The 22,236-nt window shown below is 42.7% G+C and overlaps 1 pseudogene; it reads right to left on the bottom strand.

The window, feature by feature from the left end:
* The window catches only part of LOC131483784 (zinc-regulated GTPase metalloprotein activator 1B-like), a 60,557-nt pseudogene that overhangs the window by 5,797 nt on the left and 32,524 nt on the right, over positions 1-22,236 (bottom strand).

The raw sequence follows: 22,236 nt of genomic DNA, 5'->3' as shown, positions 1-22,236 counted from the left end.
AGGTGCCCTATTACTTTCATTCTTAATGACATCAACCAATTGCAGATAATTGGAGATATTTCAAAACGTGTACATTGTAGTTGCTTTTTTGTTTTTGTATATAACAAGCTCTTATGTAGTGCTTATTTTGTACCTGGCACCATACTAAGCATTTTACAAAAATTACCTTCTTTAATATGCCTAACACTTATATCATCCCCATTTTACGGAAGAGGAACTGAGGCTCACACAGCTAGTAAGCGGTGGAGCTGGATTTCAACCCCATGTAGTCTGGATTAACATTAAATTAAAATAAAAAAGATAATTCTTAGAATTAATTTGGGACCAGCTCTGTTTTTATTCCTTCAAGCGGTAAAGGGTTCAGAATCTCTTGCCTAAGGAATTGAACAAAGATCCTCCCATAATTTGGCAGTCTTCTCCTACACCCCAGGGCCATTTAGGACACACCAATCACACCAATTTTGATAATAAGTATATGAACACATAACTAGTGGGCATCTGGGTTGAAAGTCTCTTGGAAAACTTCTTGTATTTCTCTGGGGTGTATGATTTCACCTCCAATCAAAAATTAATAATGAAACAAAATAAAATGAAAAGATTTAAAAAATTGCCTGACTGTTGAACTGCCAAGAGCCCAATTAGTCAGAGCAGACCTTACAATAATACCAAATCAGGGAGGAAGTCCGATAAGAAAACATCACCTCAGATGATTTTTAATTGGCAGAGAGAAAATAACTTGAGAACAATAGCTTAATGCTGCCAATTCCCCTTCACATTTCTCACTAAATCAGTCTTTTCCCCATCCGGAATGCTCTACCCTCCCCTTGACCCACCCATGTACATAATTACCTTGGGGACTTGGCAGAAAAGTTAGCTCCTGCTAAATGCCTTTCCCACCTAGCATCAGTGTGCTGGGCTTTGATGGATTACGTCATTAATCCCTCCCTCACTCAGTGAGCGCCTTCTGGGTCTTAGATCCTCACTTCGCTGCTGAGAACACAGTGGTGACCTGGACGCCACTCCTGGCCTCTCAGAGTTCAGACCTTCCTGTGATGATGGAAATGTTCTATGTTTGCGTCCCCCAATACAGTAGCCACTAGCTCTGTGTGGCCTCCGAGTGCTGGGAAAACAGCAAGTGCCCTTGAAGGATTGAATTTTTAAATGTTATTTAGTTTTGATTAATTTCTTTTTTTTTTTTAATTTTTTTTTCAACGTTTTTTATTTATTTTTGGGACAGAGAGAGACAGAGCATGAACGGGGGAGGGGCAGAGAGAGAGGGAGACACAGAATCGGAAACAGGCTCCAGGCTCCGAGCCATCAGCCCAGAGCCTGACGCGGGGCTCGAACTCACAGACCGCGAGATCGTGACCTGGCTGAAGTCGGACGCTTAACCGACTGCGCCACCCAGGCGCCCCTAGTTTTGATTAATTTCAATGTCAATAGCCACACGGGACAGCCTAAGTCTAAAGTGAATGGCTGATAATAAAGATAGGATTGCAACAAAGTCTTCAGGGGCTGTGATAGAAATCTGGAAGAGGTTGAAGGAGGGAGCCAGAGTGAGGCTGGTCAGCACTTCTGGGCAGAGTCAGGGTTGTTTAGGGGAGCGGTAATGCATAGCCTCTGGGTCAGCTGCCTGGGTTCAAGTTCAGGTGTTTTCCACCTGTTATCTCCGTGATTACAGGCAAGTTACTAAAGAAAAGTGCTGTTTTACAAATGAGGAATCTGATGCTGAACTAGGGCAGAGGTGAGTGGAGCTGGAGGGAAGGTAGATTCGAGATCTGGCCAATCTCACCAGTCGTCCCCTCCTCAGCATGCATGACAAGGCTCATGCACCATTAGCATATAGAGCTATTCTGGCCGAGAATCACATTCCAGTTAATGCACCTTGTGGGAGTCATTCCACTTGTTCACTCACTCGCATGCTCGCTCCAGAATGAAACCACTTTATTTATTTTTTTACTTGATTATTAAAAAAAATTCTTGCTCCTCATCAAAAAAGTACAGAAACCACAGGAAATTATAAGGAAGAAATCACAAATCCCACCACCCAGAATTTCAGGAACTGGATGGATGTGCAACTATTCCTATATAGAGATATTAAATTTACATAAGTGGGAAAGTACTGTGCACTGTATTCTGTAGTTGCTATTTTATCATTAATTTGTTGTGAATATTTTAATATGTTAGTATAGAACCTCATAAACATGTTAATGACTATGTAATATTCCATGGTACCATTGTACCATGTATGGACATTTAGATTGTAATTTCTCCCCATTCTAAAACATTCCGTGGTGATCATACATCTTTATATCCTTGTATGATTATCTCCACAGCATAAGTTCCAAAATAGGGCTTCTGGTTATCAAAAAATACATTTAAATTTTGATATATAATGGGGACTGAATCTGTAGAGTGCGTTGGGTAGTGTGAACATGTTAACAATATTAAATCTCCTAATCTATGAACACAGGACGTCTTTTCATTTATTTGTGTCTTCTTTAATTTCTTTCATCAATGTTCTATAGGTTTCAGTGTGTAAGAATTTAGCTCTTTAGTCAAATTTATTGTTACATATTTTGTTCTTTTTGATGCTAGGATAAATGGGACTGTTTTCTTAATTTTCTATTTGAGTAGTTTGTTGTTAGTGTATAGAAACACAATTTTTGTATGCTGATTTCATGTCCTGCAATTTTATTAAATTGCTTTATTAGTTATAACCTTTTTTTTGTATGTGGAGTCTTTAGGATTTTCTACATATAAGATAATACCATCTACAAAGAGATAATTTTGCTTCTTCCTTCCTGATTTAGATGACTTGTTTATTTATTTTTTCCTGATTGCTCTGGCCAGGATGACCAGCACTGTGTTGAATGGAAGTGACAAGAGTGGGCATCTTTGTTCTGTTTTTGATCTTAAAGGAAAAGCTTTCAGTTTTGCACTGTTGAGTCTGATGTTAGCTGTGGCTTTTCATGCATGAACTTTATCATGTTGAGGTAAATTCTGCCCTCCAGAAAGTGTTTACTTACATGTGTTCCTTTTCATAGTGATGACACACACCAAGGACACAAGACCTGCAGCTACTTACAACTTCTTTTATGTGAGTCAGAAATAAATTTCTGTCTTATTGAACCCCCCATTGTCGCCGGCATCTTTTACCTATAGTCTCAAGGTAACGCCTTACTAATATAGAACCTCAGCCAGCAAATGTGCTTTAGCTCATTATTTCCATCATGATCCTGTCCCTCTGTTTTTCATCTCGCCTACGTATCTCACACAGACCTTAGCTGAATCCAAACATTTAGTTTCTTTGTGCCAAAATTCAAGTGGCCTTGTGTACTTCTGGGGAAAAGAAGTGACACAACAAGGCAGGATGGGAACACTTTGAATTAATAGTAAACAACCACTAATGGTTCTCTACACTGTCCCCTATAATCTTTTTGTTTTTAATGTTTATTTAATTTTGAGAGAGAGACAGAGTGAGAACAGGGGAAGGGCAGAGGGAGAGAAAGAGACAGAGCATCTGAAGTGGGCTCTGTGCTGACAGCAGAGAAAAAATATGGGGCTCCAACTCATGAGCTGTGAGATCACGTCAAGTCAGATGCTTAACCAACCGAGCCACCCAGGCACTCCCTGCCCCGCAAATCTTTTGTTTTTAATTTTATTTTTTTAATTTACATCCAAATTAGTTAGCATATAATGCAACAATGATTTCAGGAGTAGATTCCTTATTGCCACTTACCAATTTAGCCCATCCCCCCTCAGGCAACCCCTCCAGTAACCCTCTGTTTGTTCTCCATATTTAAGAGTCTCTTATGTTTTGTCCCCGACCCTGTTTTTATATTATTTTTGCTTCCCTTGCCTTATGTTCATCTGGTCTGTGTCTTAAAGTCCTCATATGAGTGAAGTCATATGATATTTGTCTTTCTCTGACTAATTTCGCTTAGCATAATATCCTCCAGTTCCATCCACATAGTTGCAAATGGCAAGATTTCATTCTTTTTGATTGCCGAGTAATACTCCATTGTATATATATACCACTTCTTCTTTATCCATTCATCCATCGATGGACATTTGGGCTTTTTCCATACTTTGGCTCTTGTTGATAGTGCTGCTATAAACATGGGGGTGCATGTGTCCCTTTGAAACAGCACCCCTGTATCCCTTGGATAAATGCCTAGTAGTGCAATTGCTGGGTTATAGGGTAGTTCTATTTTTAACTTTTTGAGGAACTTCCATACTGTTTTCCTGAGTGGTTGCCCCAGTTTGCCTCCACCAACAGTGCAAAAGTGATCCTCTTTCTTTGCATCCTCACCAACATCTGTTGTTGCCTGAGTTGTTAATGTTAGCCATTCTGACAGGTGTGAGGTGGTATCTCATTGTGGTTTTGATTTGTATTTCCCTGATGATGAGTGATGTTGAGCATTTTTTCATGTGTCAGTTGACCATCTGGATGTCTTCTATGGAGAAGTGTCTATTCGTGTCTTTTGCCCATTTCTTCACTGGATTATTTGTTTTTTGGGTGTTGAGTTTGATAAGTTCTTTGTAGATTTTGGATACTAACCCTTTATCTGATATGTCATTTGCAAATATCTTCTCCCATTCTGTCAGTTGCCTTTTACTTTTTCTGATTGTTTCCCTTGCTGTGCAGAAGCTTTTTATTTTGATGAGGTCTCAGTAGTTCATTTTTGCTTTTGTTTCCCTTGCCTCTGGAGACGTGTTGAGTAAGAAGTTGCTGCGGCCAAGATCAAAGAGGTTTTTGCCTGTTTTCTCCTCGAGGATTCTGGTGGTTTCCTGCCTTACATTGAGGTCTTTCATCCATTTTGAATTTATTTTTGTGTATGGTGTAAGAAAGTGGTCCAGGTTCATTCTTCTGCATGTCGCTGTCCAGTTTTCCCAGCACCACTTGTGGAAGAGATTGTCTTTATTCCATTGGACATTCTTTCCTGCTTTGTCAAAGATTAGTTGGCCATACGTTTGTGGGCCCATTTCTGGGTTCTCTATTCTGTCCCATTGATCTGAGTGTCTGTTTTTGTGCCAGTACCATACTGTCTTGATGATTATAGCTTTGTAGTATAGCTGGAAGTCTGCGATTGTGATGCCTCCTGCTTTGGTTTTCTTTTTCAAGATCGCTTTGGTTATTCAGGGTCTTTTCTGGTTCCTTACAAGTTTTAGGATGATTTGTTCTAGCTCTGTGAAGAATGCTGGTGTTATTTTGATAGGGATTGCATTGAATATGTAGATTGCTTTGGGTAGTATTGACATTTTAACTATATTTGTTCTTCTAATCCATGAGCATGGAATCTTTTTCCATTTTTTTTGTGTCTTCACAATTTCTTTCATAAGCTTTCTATAGTTTTCAGTGTATAGATTTTTTACCTCCTTGGTTATATTTATTCCTAGGTATTTTATGGGTTTTGGTGCAATTGTAAATGGGATCGATTCCTTGATTTCTCTTTCTGTTGCTTCATTATTGGTGTATAGGAATGCAACCGATTTCTGTGTGTTGATTTTATATCCTGCAACTTTACTGAATGCATGAATCAATTCTAGAAGTTTTTTGGTGGAATCTTTTGGGTTTTCCATATGGAGTATCATGTCATCTGCAAAGAGTGAAAGTTTGACCTCCTCCTGGCTGATTTGGATGCCTTTTATTTCTTTGTGTTTTCTGATGGCTGACGCTAAGACTTCCAATACTATGTTGAATAACAGTGGTGACAGTGGACATCCCTGTCTTGTTCCTGACCTTAGGGGGAAAGCTCTCAGTTTTTCCCCATTGAAGATGATATTAGCATTGGGTCGCTCATATATGGCTTTTATGATCTCGAGGTATGCTCCTTCTATCCCTACTTTCTTGAGGGTTTTTATGAAGAAAGGATGCTGTATTTTGTCAAATGCTCTCTGTGCATCTGTTGAGAGGATCATATGGTTCTTGTCCTTTCTTTTATTCATGTGATGAATCATATTAATTGTTTTGTGGATATTGAACCAGCCCTGCATCCCAGATATAAATCCCACTTGGTCGTGGTGAATAATTTTTTAACTGTGTTGTTGGATCCGGTTGGCTAATATCTTTTTGAGAATTTTTGCATCCATGTTCATCAGAGAAATTGGTCTATAGTTCTGCTTTTTAGTGGGGTCTCTGTCTGGTTTTGGGATCAAGGTAATGCTGGCTTCATAGAAAGAGCTTGGAAGTTTTCCTTCCGTTTCTATTTTTTGGAACAGTTTCAAGAGAATAGGTGTTAGCTCTTCCTTAAATTTTTGGTAGAATTCCCCTGGAAAGCCATCAGGCCCTGGACTCTTGTTTTTTGGGAGAGTTTTGATTACTAATTCGATTTCCTTACTGGTTATGGGTCTGTTCAAATTTTGTATTCCTTCCTATGTCAGTTTTGGTAATGGATATGTTTCTAGGAATTTTTCCATTTCTTCCAGATTTCCTGTTTTATTGGCATATAATTGCTCATAATATTCTCTTATTATTGTTTTTATTTCTGTTGTGTTGGTTGTGATCTCTCCTCTTTCATTCCTGATTTTATTTATTTGGGTCCTTTCCTTTTTCTCTTTGATCAAACTGGCTAGTGGTTTATCAATTTCGTTAATTCTTTCAAAGAACCTGCTTCTGGTTTCATTGATCTGTTCTACTGTTTTTTGTTTGTTTGTTTGTTTTGATAGTATTAATTTCTGCTCTAATCTTTGTTATTTCCTGTCTTCTGCTAATTTTGGGTTTTATTTGCTGTTCTTTTTCCAGCTCCTTAAGGCGTAAGGTTAGGTTGTGTATCTGAGATCTTTCTTCCTTCTTTGGGAAGGCCTGGATTGCTATATACTTCCCCTTATGACTGCCTTTGCTGCATCCCAGAGGCTTTGGGTTGTGGTGTTACCATTTTCATTGACTTCCACATACTTTTGAATTTCCTCTTTAACTGCTTGGTTAGCCCATTCATTCCTTAGTAGGATGTTCTTCAGTCTCCAAGTATTTGTTACCTGTCCAAATTTTTTTCTTGTGGTTGATTTCGAGCTTCATAGTGTTGTGATCTGAAAATATGCACGGTATGATCTCGACCTTTTGTGCTTGTTGAGGGCTTATTTGTGTCCCAGTATATGGTCTATTCTGGAGAACGTTCCATGTGCATTGGAGAAGAATGTATATTCTGCTGTTTTAGGGTGAAATGTTCTGAATATATCTGTTAAGTCCATGTGGTCCAGTGTGTCATTCAAAGCCATTGTTTCCTTGTTGATTTTTTTGGTTAGATGATCTGTCCATTGCTGCGAGTGGGGTGTTGAAGTCTCCTACTATTATGGTATTACTATCGATGAGTTTCTTTATGTTTGTGAATAATGGATTTATATATTTGGGTGCTGCCACATTTGGTGCATAAATGTTTACAATTGTTAGGTCTTCTTGGTGGATAGACCCCTTGATTATGATATAATGCCCTTCTGCATCTCTTGATACAGTCTTCATTTTTAAGTCTAGATTGTCTGATATAAGTATGGCTTCTGTGGCTTTCTTTTGTTGATGATTAGCATGATAGATGGTTCTTCATCCCCTTATTTTCAATCTGAAGGTGTCTTCAGATTTAAAGTCGGTTTCTTGTAAACAGCACCTAGATGGATTTTGTTTTCTTATCCATTCCGTTACCCTATGTCTTTTGATTGGAGCTTTGAGTCCATTGACATTTAGAGTGAGTACTGAAAGATATGAATTTATTGCCATTATGATGCTTATGGAGTTGAAGTTTCTGGTGTTAGTCTCTAATCTTTGTTGCTTTGGGGATATATATATATATATATATATATATATATATATACACACATCCTTTTTTTTCTTTTTTTTTCTTTTCATATTTTCTCCCCTCAGAGAGCTCCCCCCCTTAAAATTTCTTGCAGGGCTGGTTTAGTGGTCACAAACTCCTTTAACTTGTGTTTGTCTGGGAAACTTTTTATCTCTCCTTCTATTTTGAATGACAGCCTTGTTGGATAAAGAATTCTTGGCTGCATATTTTTTTGATTCAGCACACTGAATAAATCCTGCCACTCCTTTCTGGCCTGCCTTGGTACTGTGGATAGGTCTGCTGCAAACCTGGTCTGTCTTCCCTTGTGGGTTAAGGACTTTTTTTCCTTTGCTGCTTTCATGATTCTCTCTTTGCCTGAGTATTTTGTGAATTTGACTATGATATACCTTGTTGATGGTCCGTTTTTGTTGAATCTGATGGGGGTCCTCTGTGCCTCCTGGATTTTGATGTCTGTGTCTTTCCCCAGGTTCGGAACATTTTTGCTTTGATTTGCTCACATAACCCTTCTACCCCTATTTCTCTCTCTTCCTCTTCTGGAACCCCTATGATTCCGATGTTGTTCCTTTTTAATGAGTCACTGATTTCTCTAATTCTTAAATCGTGCTCTTTTACCTTAATCTCCCTCTTTCTTCTGCTTCATTATTCTCCATAAGTTTGTCCTCTATATCGCTGATTCTCTGTTCTGCCTCATACATCATTGCTGCCGTGGCAGCCATTTGAGATTGCAGCTCAGTTATGGCATTTTTTATTTCGTCCTGACTAGTTTTACTTCTTTTTTTTTTTTAATTTTTTTTTCAATGTTCTTTATTTATTTTTGGGACAGAGAGACACAGAGCATGAACGGGGGAGGGGCAGAGAGAGAGGGAGACACAGAATTGGAAACAGGCTCCAGGCTCCGAGCTGTCAGCACAGAGCCCGACGCGGGGCTCGAACTCACAGACGCGAGATCGTGACCTGGCTGAAGTCGGCCGCTTAACCGACTGCGCCACCCAGGCGCCCCACTAGTTTTACTTCTTTTGTCTCCACAGAAAGGGATTCTAATGTATATTCATCTCCAGCTCGTATTCATATTATCGTGATTCTAATTTCTGGTTCAGACATCTTGCTTGTATCTGTGTTAAGTTCCTAGCTGTCATTTCTTCCTGCCCTTTCTTTTGGGATGAATTCCTTCATTTTGTCATTTTGAAGGGAGAAAAGGAATTAATGAGGTAAAAAAAGATTAAAATTTAAAAAATAATGAAATTTAAAAATATTAAAATTAAAAAATTAAAAACACACACACACACAAAATTGAATAAATGATGCTAGATCCTAGGTGTGTTTTGGTCTGGGTGTTGAAAGGGGCTTGATAGATTAGAGAAAAGAAGGGACAGAAAAGAAAAAAAAAGAAATCGCTTGAAAGTTTGAAAAAATGAATACACTGCTATAGACTAAAATGAGATGATGCGGTTAAAACAGAATTTGAAAAAATATACACCAAATTAAAAAATAAGTAGAAAAAAATTAAAGAAAAATGTTTTTAATAAACATTGAAAATAAAAATGAATTTTTTCTCTTTCTGTATTCACAAAAAAAAAAAAAATGGAAAAGAGAAAAAGAAAAAAAAGAAAGAAAATTGCATAGATGGACTGGCGAACCGACTGAAGTACGACTGAAATAGCTTCCTCTAGAAGTCAAACTATGAAGCGTTTTATAGTCCATAAAGTAAGCGGGTGGAAAGACTTGTGTTCCTGAAGAGCAAGGTTGGCCCAGTTGGGCGGGACTTAGTGTAATGGCTCTGTTCTCCACTAGATGGCACTGCTTAGCTTATTGGGTTGGATTGTTGTGGTGCTCATTGGTGTGTCGAGCCTGCGCGGGAGCGGTGAATATGGCGTCACCCAGCTACTCAGTCTCCAGTATCGGAACTCTGTTCTCCCCGATTAGCAGTCATGCACCTGTCCTTGTCTTCGGCTTCTGTCCACTCCCCGCTTTTACACAGTCTGTGGCCAAGCCCCAGGCAGCACCTCCCTGCCAAGTTTTGTCTCAGATGCGGCTCTGTTTCCTGATCCCTCACTTCTGAGGGACTGTAGCTTTAACCCCTTCTGCCCTTCTGGGAGAGGGTCTCACTCAGTAATGTCCAGGTGCCGGCCGCACCCAGGAACGTTCGCAGGTCCGTGCTGCTGCCAATGCCCAGAAACTGCGGCCGGGTGCTGGCCTGCCCCAGAGAAAGTTCACGCGATTGTGTAGCAGCAGCATTTCAGGGATTATGGAAAATCAGAAAGTGCATCTGGCACCAGGCTTCACCCTTAATGACCTTGTTCCAGCACCAGAGAATGTGGTTGTTCACCTGTGTCCACTGGCACCTTTGCCTTTGGGGGAGCCACACAGCCTGTATCCGATGTCCTCCCAGCAGGGGAACCGCCTCTCCCCATGTGGCCCAAAGACCTCCGGACTCAACACAGCTCCTGGGGATTCACCCTTCCCACCAGAGCACTGCCAGGTAATGAGCTGCAGAGTTTCAGACTCTGTGCTCCCCCTGTTTATAGAGTCTTAATGGAATTTAAACCCTCTCCTTTCTCCTTTCTCCCTTTTTAGGTCAGTCCCTGCAGCTGTTTCCACTTTTCTACCTTCTCTCCAGCTGCTTTTTGAGGGGGGGTGCTTTTCCCATATTCTCCCTACCTCCCCCCCTTCTCTGTCCTGTCTCCACCCACAAAAGTGGCTCCCTGCCCTCTGCGGCTTCTCTCTCCCCAAGTTAAGCTCTCCGCGCCACGTACCTGCTGAATTCTGTGGTTCTGATTGTGCAGATTGTTGTGTTAATCCTTCGATCAGTTTTCTAGGTGTGCAGGATGGTTTAGTGTTGGTCTGGCTGTATTTCATGGACGCGAGACACACAAAAAACTTCCATGCTGTTCCACCGTCTTCGCCCTGGAAATCTTGATAACATCAGTTTATTCTTTCATGTTTCCTAGTGCCTGTTGCAAAGCAGAATTTTCCTCACACTTTTGACAAGCCCTCACACACCCATGTCTTGCTATCTCTCAGCAGGTGACATTAGGAGTTCTCTGCCTGTGACAGTGGGGCTACCACAAGGTGAAGCCCTCTCTTCTCTGGTCTGCTCTCTTCTGGTACTGTAGAAAGAAGCAGCTGGAACTCTTACATACTGGTGAGAGAGTAAAAAGTTACCTCCACTTTGGAAGCTTCCATGATGGTTTGTTATAAAATTAAACACACGTTTATCAGAAAACCCACTCAGGAGAAACTAAAGCTTGTGCAAGCATATTCCATAGCTGTTTTATTCATAATTGCTTAAATAAGGAAATAAGCCATAGGTCTGTCCACCAATAGAATAATTAAACAAACTAACATATTTCTACAGTGGAGTAAAAAGTAATCATAAGGAATGAACTGCTAATAGATGCAACAGCATAGGTGAATCTCACAAAACACAAACGAGGACCTGTCTTGCGATTTTGTTCATATGAGTTCTCAAATAGGCAACCTCAATCTATGATGATAGACTTCGGAACACCAGTAGATGCCTCTGGATAGAGGGCTGAGATGAGCTGGGGGAGGGTGCAGGGAGCTTTCTGAGGTGACAGGGGGTGTGGGTCATGTAAGCCTATGCTTGTGTCAAAATTCATCAAACTGTGTGCCTAAGATTTGTGTGTTTCACTGTGTATATGTTTCAATTTAAAACCAGTATATTTCTATGGACACAAAATAGAGATTATAGTATAGTAAACCTGATATACCTATTACTCAGCTTGCAAAATTATTAAAATATGGCAAATTTTATTTCATCTCTACTCTTACCCACCCTCTGGATTACCTTGAAGCAAACATTTCAGTATAAACCTGTAAAGATGAGTCTGAGGTTTTCTGCTGTTACTGTCTGGTTATCTTCTCTATCTGCCTGTTCCTATGACCAACGTCATCCCCACCACCACATTCACCATCACCTGTTGCCTCCTTACTGAGATCTTGCCTTTCCAATTAATTCTTCATACAGTAGCCCAAGGGATCTTCATAAACCCAGTGTGATTATGTTATCCCCTCCTGTGTCCTCCTTAAAATTCTTCAATGAAATCCTAATGCTCTAAAGGTAAATAGAAAAATCTTAAAGAGCTATATTAGTTTCTATCACAACATAAAAAATTACCACTAACTTAGGGACCTAACACCCATTTATTTTTAAGTTTTTAAATGTTTACTTACTTAGAGAGAGAGAGAGAGAGGGAGAGAGAGAGAATGAGTGGGGGAGGAGCAGAGAGAGAGGGAGACACAGAATCCGAAGCAGGCTCCAGGCTCTGAGCTGTCAGCACAGAGCCCAATGTGGGGATCGAACTCATGGATGGCGAGATCGTGACCTGAGCCCAAAGCTGGATGCTCAACTTACTGAGCCACCCAGGAGCCCCCTTAAAACCCATTTATTATCTCATGGTTTCCACTGGTGAGAAGTCTAAGCGTAGGGGAACTAGGTTCACTGTTCAGGGTTTCACAAAACAGAAATCAACGTGCTGGTTGTGGCTGTGGCTTCACTTTAAGCTCAGGATCTTCTTCCAAACTCATGCAGGTTGTTGACAGAATTCATTTGCTTGAGGTGATAGGACAGAGGCCCCCATTTTCTTTCTGGCTGCTCTCCAAAGATTACTCTCAGCTCCTAGAGGCTGCCCGCAGGACTGAGCCACAGGGAGTCCTCACAACACAGGCAGCTCAAAACATGGCCAGTTGCTTTCTGGAAGGCCTGCTGCAGCTGCTTCTCTCTCTTAAGAGCTCACCTGATTGCATCAGGCCCTTCCAGGATCATCTCCCTTTTGATTACCTCAAAGACAACTGATTAATAATCTTAATTACATCTGAAAAATTTTATTGCTATTTAATGTAATATAATTATAGAGTGCTATTCCATTCTAGTCACAGGTCTTGTCCATTCAGACTCAACAGGAGAGGATTTCAGGGCATTGGAATCTTGTATGCCATCTTAGAATTCTGCCTACCACATAAACCCTTCCCAGACCTGCCCAGACTGGCTTTTGCCTCCTCTCAGGCCTTGTCTTGCTCCACTGTCTTCCTATCTTTCTCTGTTCTGGCCCACTACCCACTGACTTCTTTCACGTTCCTGGAAGTCTCCTGCTCTCTTCTTTCTCAGGACCTTTGCATATGCTTTCTCTTTGACTCTTTCCCCCCTCCGCATACCATCCCCTGTTCATCTACTTAAAACGTATCCTTTCTTCAGTTCTTATATCTGAATGCACTTCCCTGTAGGGATGACTTGACTCGGTCAGATTTGCCTGAAATATGTTCTTAGTACACTGAGACCCTCTTCACAGAACTCCGCACTTTGTGCTCAATATTTATTCATGTTATCGCTCAATCAATATCTCTCCCTCTCCCCAGTGTACTGTAAGCACCTTGAAGGCAGAGGCTGTATATACTTTTGTTTTATCCCTAGCATCTGTCACTTCACCTGGCACATAGCAAGGCTCAAGAAACGTATGTTGAACTTATGAATCAGTCTCAGTTTACTTGAGCGTCTGCGATACAAAGGGCTGGGTTAGCTCACCAGTCATTCTCCAATATTCTGTGATTCCAAGATCCAGTCCAACCATCTCAACTTAGAGTCAGGAAAGTGGCCCTAAAATATGAAATACTTTCCAAACATTTGGTGGAGGAGAGGAGTTGCTGCCCCAGCCTCTTTTCCACTACAGCTCTGGGGAAGATTCTGGCAGCCAATCAGCTGTTCATTGGTTCCTTTTCTTTTCCAAACCCCAGGGTGCCTGACTGAGATTCCCCATTTACAGATTGATTGGCGCTTCAGCTGGGATGACTGTCCAAATGTGGACAAAGCCTTCGGATGGTTTTGTTGGCCAACCCACTGTGACCTACTCAGTGAAGAAAGACAGTCCCTCCTCCTTGTTGGCAGCCGCCAGTGGGGTGATGCTGTGGGAAGAAGTCAGGGCGTGCTGGCAGCCTCAGGGGGGCTGCTTTGTCACTGTCTACACTGGGAAAGTGTTGGCCTCCTTGTCGGACAGTTGTTGTTGCTCCTCGGCCTACAGTGGACACCAGGCAGCAGACCACCCGGAAGGAAGCCTGTTTCCTATTTGTCTGTCTCCATGCAGCCTGTCCACCTTAGCTGTGTGAGGAGCGCCAGATGCCTGGAAGGAGGCTAGAGACAGAGAGAAGCATCTCTCCTCCAGATTATTCTCCTTGGCGTTGAATTACTGGTAGAGTTTGGAGAGGAACAAAAAATTCAGGAGGATGCATGGTGTCATGTGACCTGAAGGGGACTCTGGATGTGTCAAAGGAGGCACCAGATTCTCAAGGCACCTTGTTTCTCTCAAGGAGGAAAACAACCTGGTGAGAAATTCAGGAAGCAAGAAATCCAGATGTGTCTGTCTTAAGCCCTGTGGTGTTCCAAGACAGGAAAGCAACCAGGTTTTCTATGCAAAGCAGGGACTACAAGGCTGACTTCCAATAGCTCTGAATCTTCAAGGCTAGAAACAGGAACAAACTGATATTTTATTTATTTATTTATGTTTGTTTGTTTGTTTTTAAATGTTTATTTTTGTGAGAGAGAGAGAGAGAGAGGCAGAGAGAGAGGGAGACACAGAATCCGAAGGAGGCTCCAGGCTCTGAGCCATCAGCACAGAGCCCAATGTGGGGCTCGAACTCATGAACCATGAGATCATGACCTGAGCTGGAGTCGGATGCTTCACCGACTGAGCCACCCAGGTGACCTAGGAACAAACTGATATTTTAAAGCTGCCACCGATTATTTTCCCTTTAAGGATAGAAGCAGAATTCATCTCTGGAATAAGGGTGGACTTCTATTTTGTGAAAACCACAAAATTTTGGAGTGCATAAAGGTCAAGTCAAAATCCTACTCTGGAGTGGACAAGTTTGAGACAGAGAAGAGGTCAACAATATAGGCAAACTATTCTGCATAGCAGTGTGAAAAGACATAGCAAGTTGCAATCTGGAAAGTTTTACATGTCTGAGGAGAGTTGCGGGCTTGGGTTTCAGGATGTTGGTGACAGTGGGAGGGGGGCTGCTCCTCAAAACCCAGAGGGAGAAGGAGTGCTTCAGTCAGGAGCAGGATGCTGGCAGGAGGGCACTGTTGACGGGCCCAGGAGCAGTGATAGCTAACATCCACTTTAAGCTGTCCTTCTCTCTCACCCCATATGAATTAGTGAAGTTCCTTTAATTGTCAGTAAAACACCCAGTGCTGTCTAAGTGAAGAAAAACATTCTGGAAACATATGCTGGGAGGCTCACAGGAATGGTGGAGTAAATAGACGATCAAGAATCAGAAAAGAGGAAACAAGCACATCTTTTCTTTTTCTTTTTTTAATTTTATTATTTTTGAGAGGGGGGAGGGGCAGAAAGAGAGAGAGAGAGAGAGAGGGAGACACAGAATCCGAAGCAGGATCCAGGCTCTGAGCTGTCGGCACAGAGCATGATGCAGGGCTCGAACCCTCGAGTTGTGAGACCTGAATGGATGTCGGATGCTCAACTGACTGAGCCACCCAGGCGCCGAAGCACATCTTCTGAAATACAGAAGCAGGATTTATGTTCGTTCTCTCTTGGATGGGCTCTTCATGTAACACAGGGCCCTGATTCTCAGGCTGCGTCTCTGTTCACGCTTTAAGTTCCAGGTAGATGGGAGGTGGTTACCCCAGCTTGGTAGGGTATTTCTATTCCTGGCTCAGTGGGCTGTGCTGGGGACAGGGAGGGGCGTAGTTCTGGGTGTTGAGGCATTGTCTTAAGCTGACAGCTGCCTCACTGCAGAAATTTTGTCTAGAAGCTATCCTCCTCCACTACTGTGTGAAAACAAGGAAAGAACAAGTGCCTACTGACGAAACTCTCCAAATCATTGCAATTATATCATTTAACTGTTCTTTAAGTTTGTTCTTACAGAATGAAACTGAAGTTTAGAAAAGCATTTCTAAGTTCATTCACTCTCACAGCAATAGTGCAGGTACACACTTGATGTTGTGTGTTAAATATTAAGACACTCATTTTGTCTATTGCTAACTCATTCTAATCAATTTAATAAGGTTTATTTTATATATTTTAGCCCTTCTTTATGCAAAAAAAGTGTTTGATTCTGGTGATATTGTACTTTAAACTGACAAAACTACTATTTTTACATTAGTCGGTACTTTTCTGGGAGTAAGTGACAGAATCTAAGAGATGGCTTGAGCCCAAATCAGAGTTTATTGGCTCACATAAGTGGGAAGGAAGTCCAGAGATGGTTGACTTCAGGCACAGCTGGATTCGGGAACTTAGAAAATGTTTTTGGGGCTCTAGGTTTTTCCTTCATTCTTGCTCTGATTTCCGTTGTGTGTTAGTTTCATTTTGGGGACGCGCCCTCTTGAATAATGGAGCAAGATCGCCACTAATACACATATTTCCACCACAGAAGCCCCAGTGGAAAAAAAACAGCTTCTTTGTTTCAACATGAGTATATGAACTAAGGGAAGAATCCGGATTGGGTCTTGTTCTTGTCTCTGACCAATCACTGTTGTAGGAGGGCGGGACAGTAGAGTCCTGCCTGCACCACCTGCTGGCTTCTGTGGTAGTAGAAGGTTGGGGGGTGGGTGCCATGAATCATGATAATTCCCAGCCCATCAGAACCATGGGAATGGAGGGGGTGCCATTCCCCAGTAGAAAATAGGGTTCTGGGAGGGCAAAAACCACAGGTTTCCATTTCAGTTACATTCCTAATTCCTGAATTACATGCTCGGGGGCGGGGGAGGGGGATCTTAGAAATCACTTGTCCACCACCTCATTTTTAAAAATCAAGAAATAGACACACACAATAGAAGAGACACTACTTAGTCACTTGGCAATGCTATGCTGTGCAGATATAACTGTAGCCAAGACAATTCTAGTCCCCACCTCCAAGAGACATTTTGTCCAGTAGGAAATATATACAGACAAGGAAAAAGTCTCTTACAATATCACATGAGAGGTGTTACTCACAAAGTAAGAATGGATTGCATGTTATGGGAACATGTCAGAGAGGCCCCTAACCCAGTTTGAGGGACTGTCTATGAGAAAGAGATATCAATGCCCAAACAATGACCCAAAGTTGGGCATATTAGCTAAGATAATGCTAGCTTCTGTAACAAACAAGCCCCCACACTTCAGTGTCGTCATGATAGATGTTTGCTTCTCATCCATGTTACTGCCAGTGTGATTGGTCTGTGAGTGACCTTCCTCACTGTGATGCAGGGACCAGACTTCCTCTATCTTGCAGTGTTCCACCAGCTTCTAGGACTTGGAGTCCTTTACTTCCAGTTGTCAGAATGAAAGAATAGTGAGGAAAAGATACACCTACTTCCCACTTTGGTGTATAAGTGACATGTGTGTTTACTCTCGTATTCCACAGGTAAGATCTACTCAAAGGGCCCCACCTGTATGCAAGGAGTGTGGAAATATAGTTGCTGACTTGGTAGCCTAGCAAAAATTTTACAGTATGAAGCTGAACATGAAGCTTTGGTGTTCTTAACTCAGTGAGTTAGAGAGAGAAAAGTCTTGGCATCTTAGCTATGCATGGTACATTTTTAAAAGGCCTAGAGGTGAGGACAATCAGGGTCCAATTGAAGTAGGCCTGCAAGATTTATGCTAGATTTAGCAAATAAAAATGGAGACTTTCCAGTTAAATTTGAATGTCAGATAAACAACAAATAATATTTTAGGATAAGTATGTCCCGAATATGTCATGGGACATACTTACACTAAAAGTTAGTCATTGTCTTTATGAAATTTACATTTTATCTAGCATCACATAGTTTATCTGGCAATTCTACATCTGGGGAGAGAGCAGATTTTTCACAATGACTGGAGTATAGCTATTGGGTGGGTGGGAAATAGGGTTTTTGAAGCTGGAGAAGAAGGCATAGACCAGGTTTGTGAGAGTCCCTATAAGCCAATGTGACAAATTTATCCTGATGGCAGAGGGGAGGTATCGAAGGGTTTCAAATGGGGAGAGGTTGTGAGACACGTTCAGATCTGCGTTTTGAAAAATTATAATGGTGGTGAAGAATGTGGATGACAGTGGGGATTCCAGGAGGGGGTGACTAGAGGCAAGGAGGTGGTGGCCAACACAGGACCAAACTCAGGTTTCCTGTCTGCAAGGTTCTTAGAAAGCAGTTTAGAATGGAGGAAATTGCAAAGGCAGGAGGCCCAGGGTCCAATCCTGAACATCTAGATAGTTGCTAGAGCTTTCTTAATTCTTTCTTTCTTTCTTTTTTTTCAAATGTTTATTTATTTATTTTGAGATTGAGAGAGAGAGAGAGAGAGAGAGAGAGAGAGAGAGAGAGAGAGAACCCATGGGCTGGGAAGGGGCCAGAGACAGAGGGAGAGAGACTCCCAAGCAGGCTCCAAGCTATCAGTGCAGAGCCAGACGTGGGGCTCGTTCTCACCAACCATGAGATCATGACCTGAGCTGAAAGTCAAAAGCTGGACGTTTAACCAACTGGGCCACCCAGGTGCTTCAGTTTCTAGAACTTTCTTTTAAAATAAATTTTTTTAATGTTTATTTTTGACAGAGAGAGAGAGAGAGAGAGAGAGAGAGAGAGAATGAGTGCAGGAGGAGCAGAGAGAGAGGGAGACACAGAATCCGAAACAGGCTCCAGGCTCTTAGCTCTCAGCACAGAGCCCAACGTGGGGCTCAAACTCACGGATAGTGAGATCATGACCTGAGCTGAAGTAGGGCGCTTAACCAACTGGGCCACCCAGGTGCTTCAGTTTCTAGCACTTTCTAGGCCTCACTGTCACCATCTCTCAGTTCCTCTGGAGCTCTAGGACTCTGCCTGCTCTGCAGACCAGCCTCCTCCATCTCTGTTTTCCAGTTCCTTCCGCTCTCCCAAACACCGAAAGGCTGAGTACCTCACAGTCAAAAGTCAGACCCTGCCTGGCTCTTGCATTTATGTAACTGTCAGAATCTCCGCCATGCTTTATTTCCATCAACAGTTTGGTGCTATCAGCTCTAGCTGCCATTGGCGAATCCATCACGTTAAGCCGTAAGAAGTCACACCTGTCAGGCCCAAGCTGTTTATCTCAATAATTCCCCCGCATAAAGCACAAACAGGGGACTATTTATTTTCCTTCCTGACATACATAAGGCTGTTAAAAGTCTGAGCGTGCTGGCAGTTTACATGAAGTTAACCTTAATTGCATACTAGAGCGCCATAAAAGGAAGATCAGGCCTCATTAGCTAGGGACCAATTTTACATTTTTTTCCTCTGACCGAAACTGTTTAAAAGTGTGGGGTACTATCTCCTCCCAGCCAGACATAAATTTCAGTGCTGTCAAAATGCCCTTTGCTAATTCCAACTTTTCTCATGCTTAAAAATGTTCAGTGTGTCAACTTGGGCTACAGAAAAGAAATGTTATATCTTCCTTGGTTTCCCCCCAAATGAATGAAAATCTCTCATATTCACAGCACAGCCTCAGTTACCCAGAGGACATGACCCTGATCAAAATTTTTTTGTGAGTCAGGGTTAATCAGCCCTCCTCGTGGAAAATGTTCTGGGCCTTCCTATCGTTTCTGGGGCACCTATACTGGGACGAGCTCACTGATAATCCATGCATTAGCTCAGTATCCCCAGCCACATCCAAATGTCTACCACCTCAATATCCCTCTCCTGCCTGATGACAGGGCAGATGTCAAAGCCCCCAAGGTCACTCTGTGCCCTCTCCTCTGTGCCAACTCCCCTTGTCATTGGCCAGTGCCTGCCCAGCCACTGGGAAAATTCAGCCTCCTCTCCTACAGCGTTTGCTGCCATTTTGATCGTCAGCTCGTGTTGTATCTTTGCAGAGTCCTTATACCTAGACGAGATTCCTCTCCAACTCTGTGCCTCACTTTGCAGCTGGGCCCTCAAAGCAGCTTTGTATGTGTCCAGTGTCTAAGTCCCCATCAGCCAGACTACCAGGCCTGGAGCATGAGGACTGTCTTCCGGTGTCTCCACACACCTTTCCTGTCTTGTTCTCCTTCCCCACTTCCAACAAGCGTCTCCTTCCTTCCATAGGTATGTGCAAGACTAAAGACACTAAACTCTAGACCTTTACAGGAGTGAAGGAAAGCTTCTATCTACATGAATGGAATATAACCAACAGCTAACACACACGTAGCTTGTGCTGGGCACTGCCCTAGAACAGCTCATGTAACATTCACCAAGAGGTGGACCTGGAGGTAGGCTTTCTTGTTATCTCTGCTTATAGATAAGGAAACCTAAGGTAGAAAGACGTAAGTCACCCAGCTGGGAAGTGGTGGTCCGTGATAAACACCATGCTATACCAAGGCTCAGATAATGTGTGTGTATCTGGAGTACTATCTATGCTAATAAATCTCAGCCAGCGGGTCATACCAGAGTTCTGGAGAGAGGTCATATCATCCCCTTGGTACTGAGGAAAGAACCGAAGCACAGCAAAATTAACCTCAAAGTCAGCCAGCCCCCTGCGAGGCATCTGGGACTGAGTCAGGCTTGTCTGCCTTTCAAAGCTGAGCACTTTATGGTACACCCACTACCTGTGTTCCAGAAGCAGATCCTTTGGGGTTCCTCTTATAGCCGCTGGACTGTGTGTAATTCAGCTGCCTCCTTCACTGAGAAGCTCATGTTGTGCGGTCTGTTAGGGATGGAAGGAGGGACACTAGAGTTGCACCTTAAAGGACTGGCTGGGGGGCCTCACTTTATGACTTATTTGCTGCGCACCCTTGGGCAAGTGCCTCAGCCTTCTGGTTCTCATTTGTCAAATGGACATTTGTTCATTTGCCAGGGACGGAGAAGGAGTGAGAAATTGTATACTGTTAGGAAAGTAGATTCTGGAGTCCAACTTTCTGGACTTAAATCTTGGTTTGGCACTTGTAAGAAGAGCTTACAGGTGACCCCTGTAGGTCACCAGATGTCCTCAAGCCTCAGTTTCTCTCTTTGTGAAAGGAGAGTGATAACAGGGCTGACCTCACAGGTTTAGGCTGAGGAGTGATGAGAAGATAGGGGACGGAGGTTGCACACAGTGTTTGGCACAGAGTCAGAAAGGGACAGAGGGCAGCCATTACTCCATCCTCGGGAGCCTGCTACGTGTCAGGCTCTGCATCTAGAACACTTGTCAAGACAAACAAGGATGCAATCTTGTCCTGTCAGCCCCTCTACCTCTCAAGAGAGCTGACAAAATCAATGGAGATAATATTTTATGCAGTGTGGAGCTGCATGGGTGTGGGTCAGTGTTTTTGCTGTTATGTAGGGGTGTGGGTCCAATGCAGATGTGGAGCCAAGTGGCATGGAGAATGTGCTAAAAGGAGCACTGGCTGATTGGCCAGTAAGATTGCGTGGCCTGGACAAGTCGCTTCCTTTACCTGCCTCTAAGATGAGGGGTTGTCCAAGAAACACTTCTGGAGTCTCTTTCAGCTGTGACTCTCTCAGATTCTAGGTTGTGCATTCACCTAAATAGGGTCTTTGAGCCCCCAGATGTTGTTTCGGATAAACCTCTAACACAAATTGTTATTAGTTTTTAAAGGATCTGCCTTTTCTGCTTCATGTAGAGGACTGCAGAGGGGCCCAGGAATCCGAGGTTTCTGACCGGTAGGTTGTGGAAAACTGGAATTTTGCTCTCTGTTTGTTGGACATGACCTAATCTTGGGAGAGGGGACTCAGCCCTGCCAGAGAATTTTCTTTTCAAAAGATGTGCTCATGAGTCCTTTTTGTTATTCCCAATCATATCTTCCAAGCAATTAATGAGGCTCCAACACCCCGAGGGCTCCAAGTTTTAGAAGCTTGCCCTGGTGCCTGCTGTTCTCCACAGGGGAAGCTGCCAGTGGGCCTCAGAGCCCTACTGAGCACATCTGCTCCAACACACGCATAGCCTCCATCTCTACTTGGGCGCCTTCCGGCCTTCAGGCCCTGGGACCTTAACTGGCTGATCCACACTAGGTGAGCCTACAAGGGCTGTGGGGCTGGTTCAGAGGGCCTAGATGGGAGGAGCCAGGGGGCAAGGCCCCTGAGGTGCTCCTTTCTCTCCTTTTCCACCTTTCCATTTCTCTGTGTGTCTTTCTCCCTTCTCCACCCCTTTTTATAGTCAAATTGTTTGCTTTCAAATCCGTAAATATGAAACATCTGTGGAGGAATAGTGTACTAGTGCTTTTCTCTCGCCCAAGAGGGTCTGATCTATGAGGTATCTTCTTTCCTGTATATTCTAATTTGTCTTCTTTCTTTCTTTTTCTTTTTCTAAATCTACAAAGTGTAAAGAATACAGGCTCTGGATTCAGAGAACCTTTGTTCTGAGTTCTGAGGGCTGTGTGCTGTGTGGCCCTTGGTGAGTTACTTAACCTCTCTGAACCTCAGTTTTCTCAGCACATTGTGGTGATTGCTTTCTAACCTGCTCTCCTCCAAGCCACTCTTCTAGGGAAGAATGTTGGAGCTTTGTACAACATAAAGTAAATCTTGTCATAGCCCTGTTCA

Source organism: Neofelis nebulosa, chromosome 8 (assembly GCF_028018385.1).
Source record: "Neofelis nebulosa isolate mNeoNeb1 chromosome 8, mNeoNeb1.pri, whole genome shotgun sequence".
NCBI classification, from domain to species: domain Eukaryota; kingdom Metazoa; phylum Chordata; class Mammalia; order Carnivora; family Felidae; genus Neofelis; species Neofelis nebulosa.
Note: the sequence above shows the minus strand (reverse complement) of the source record. Positions and strands in the feature narration are given on the sequence as shown.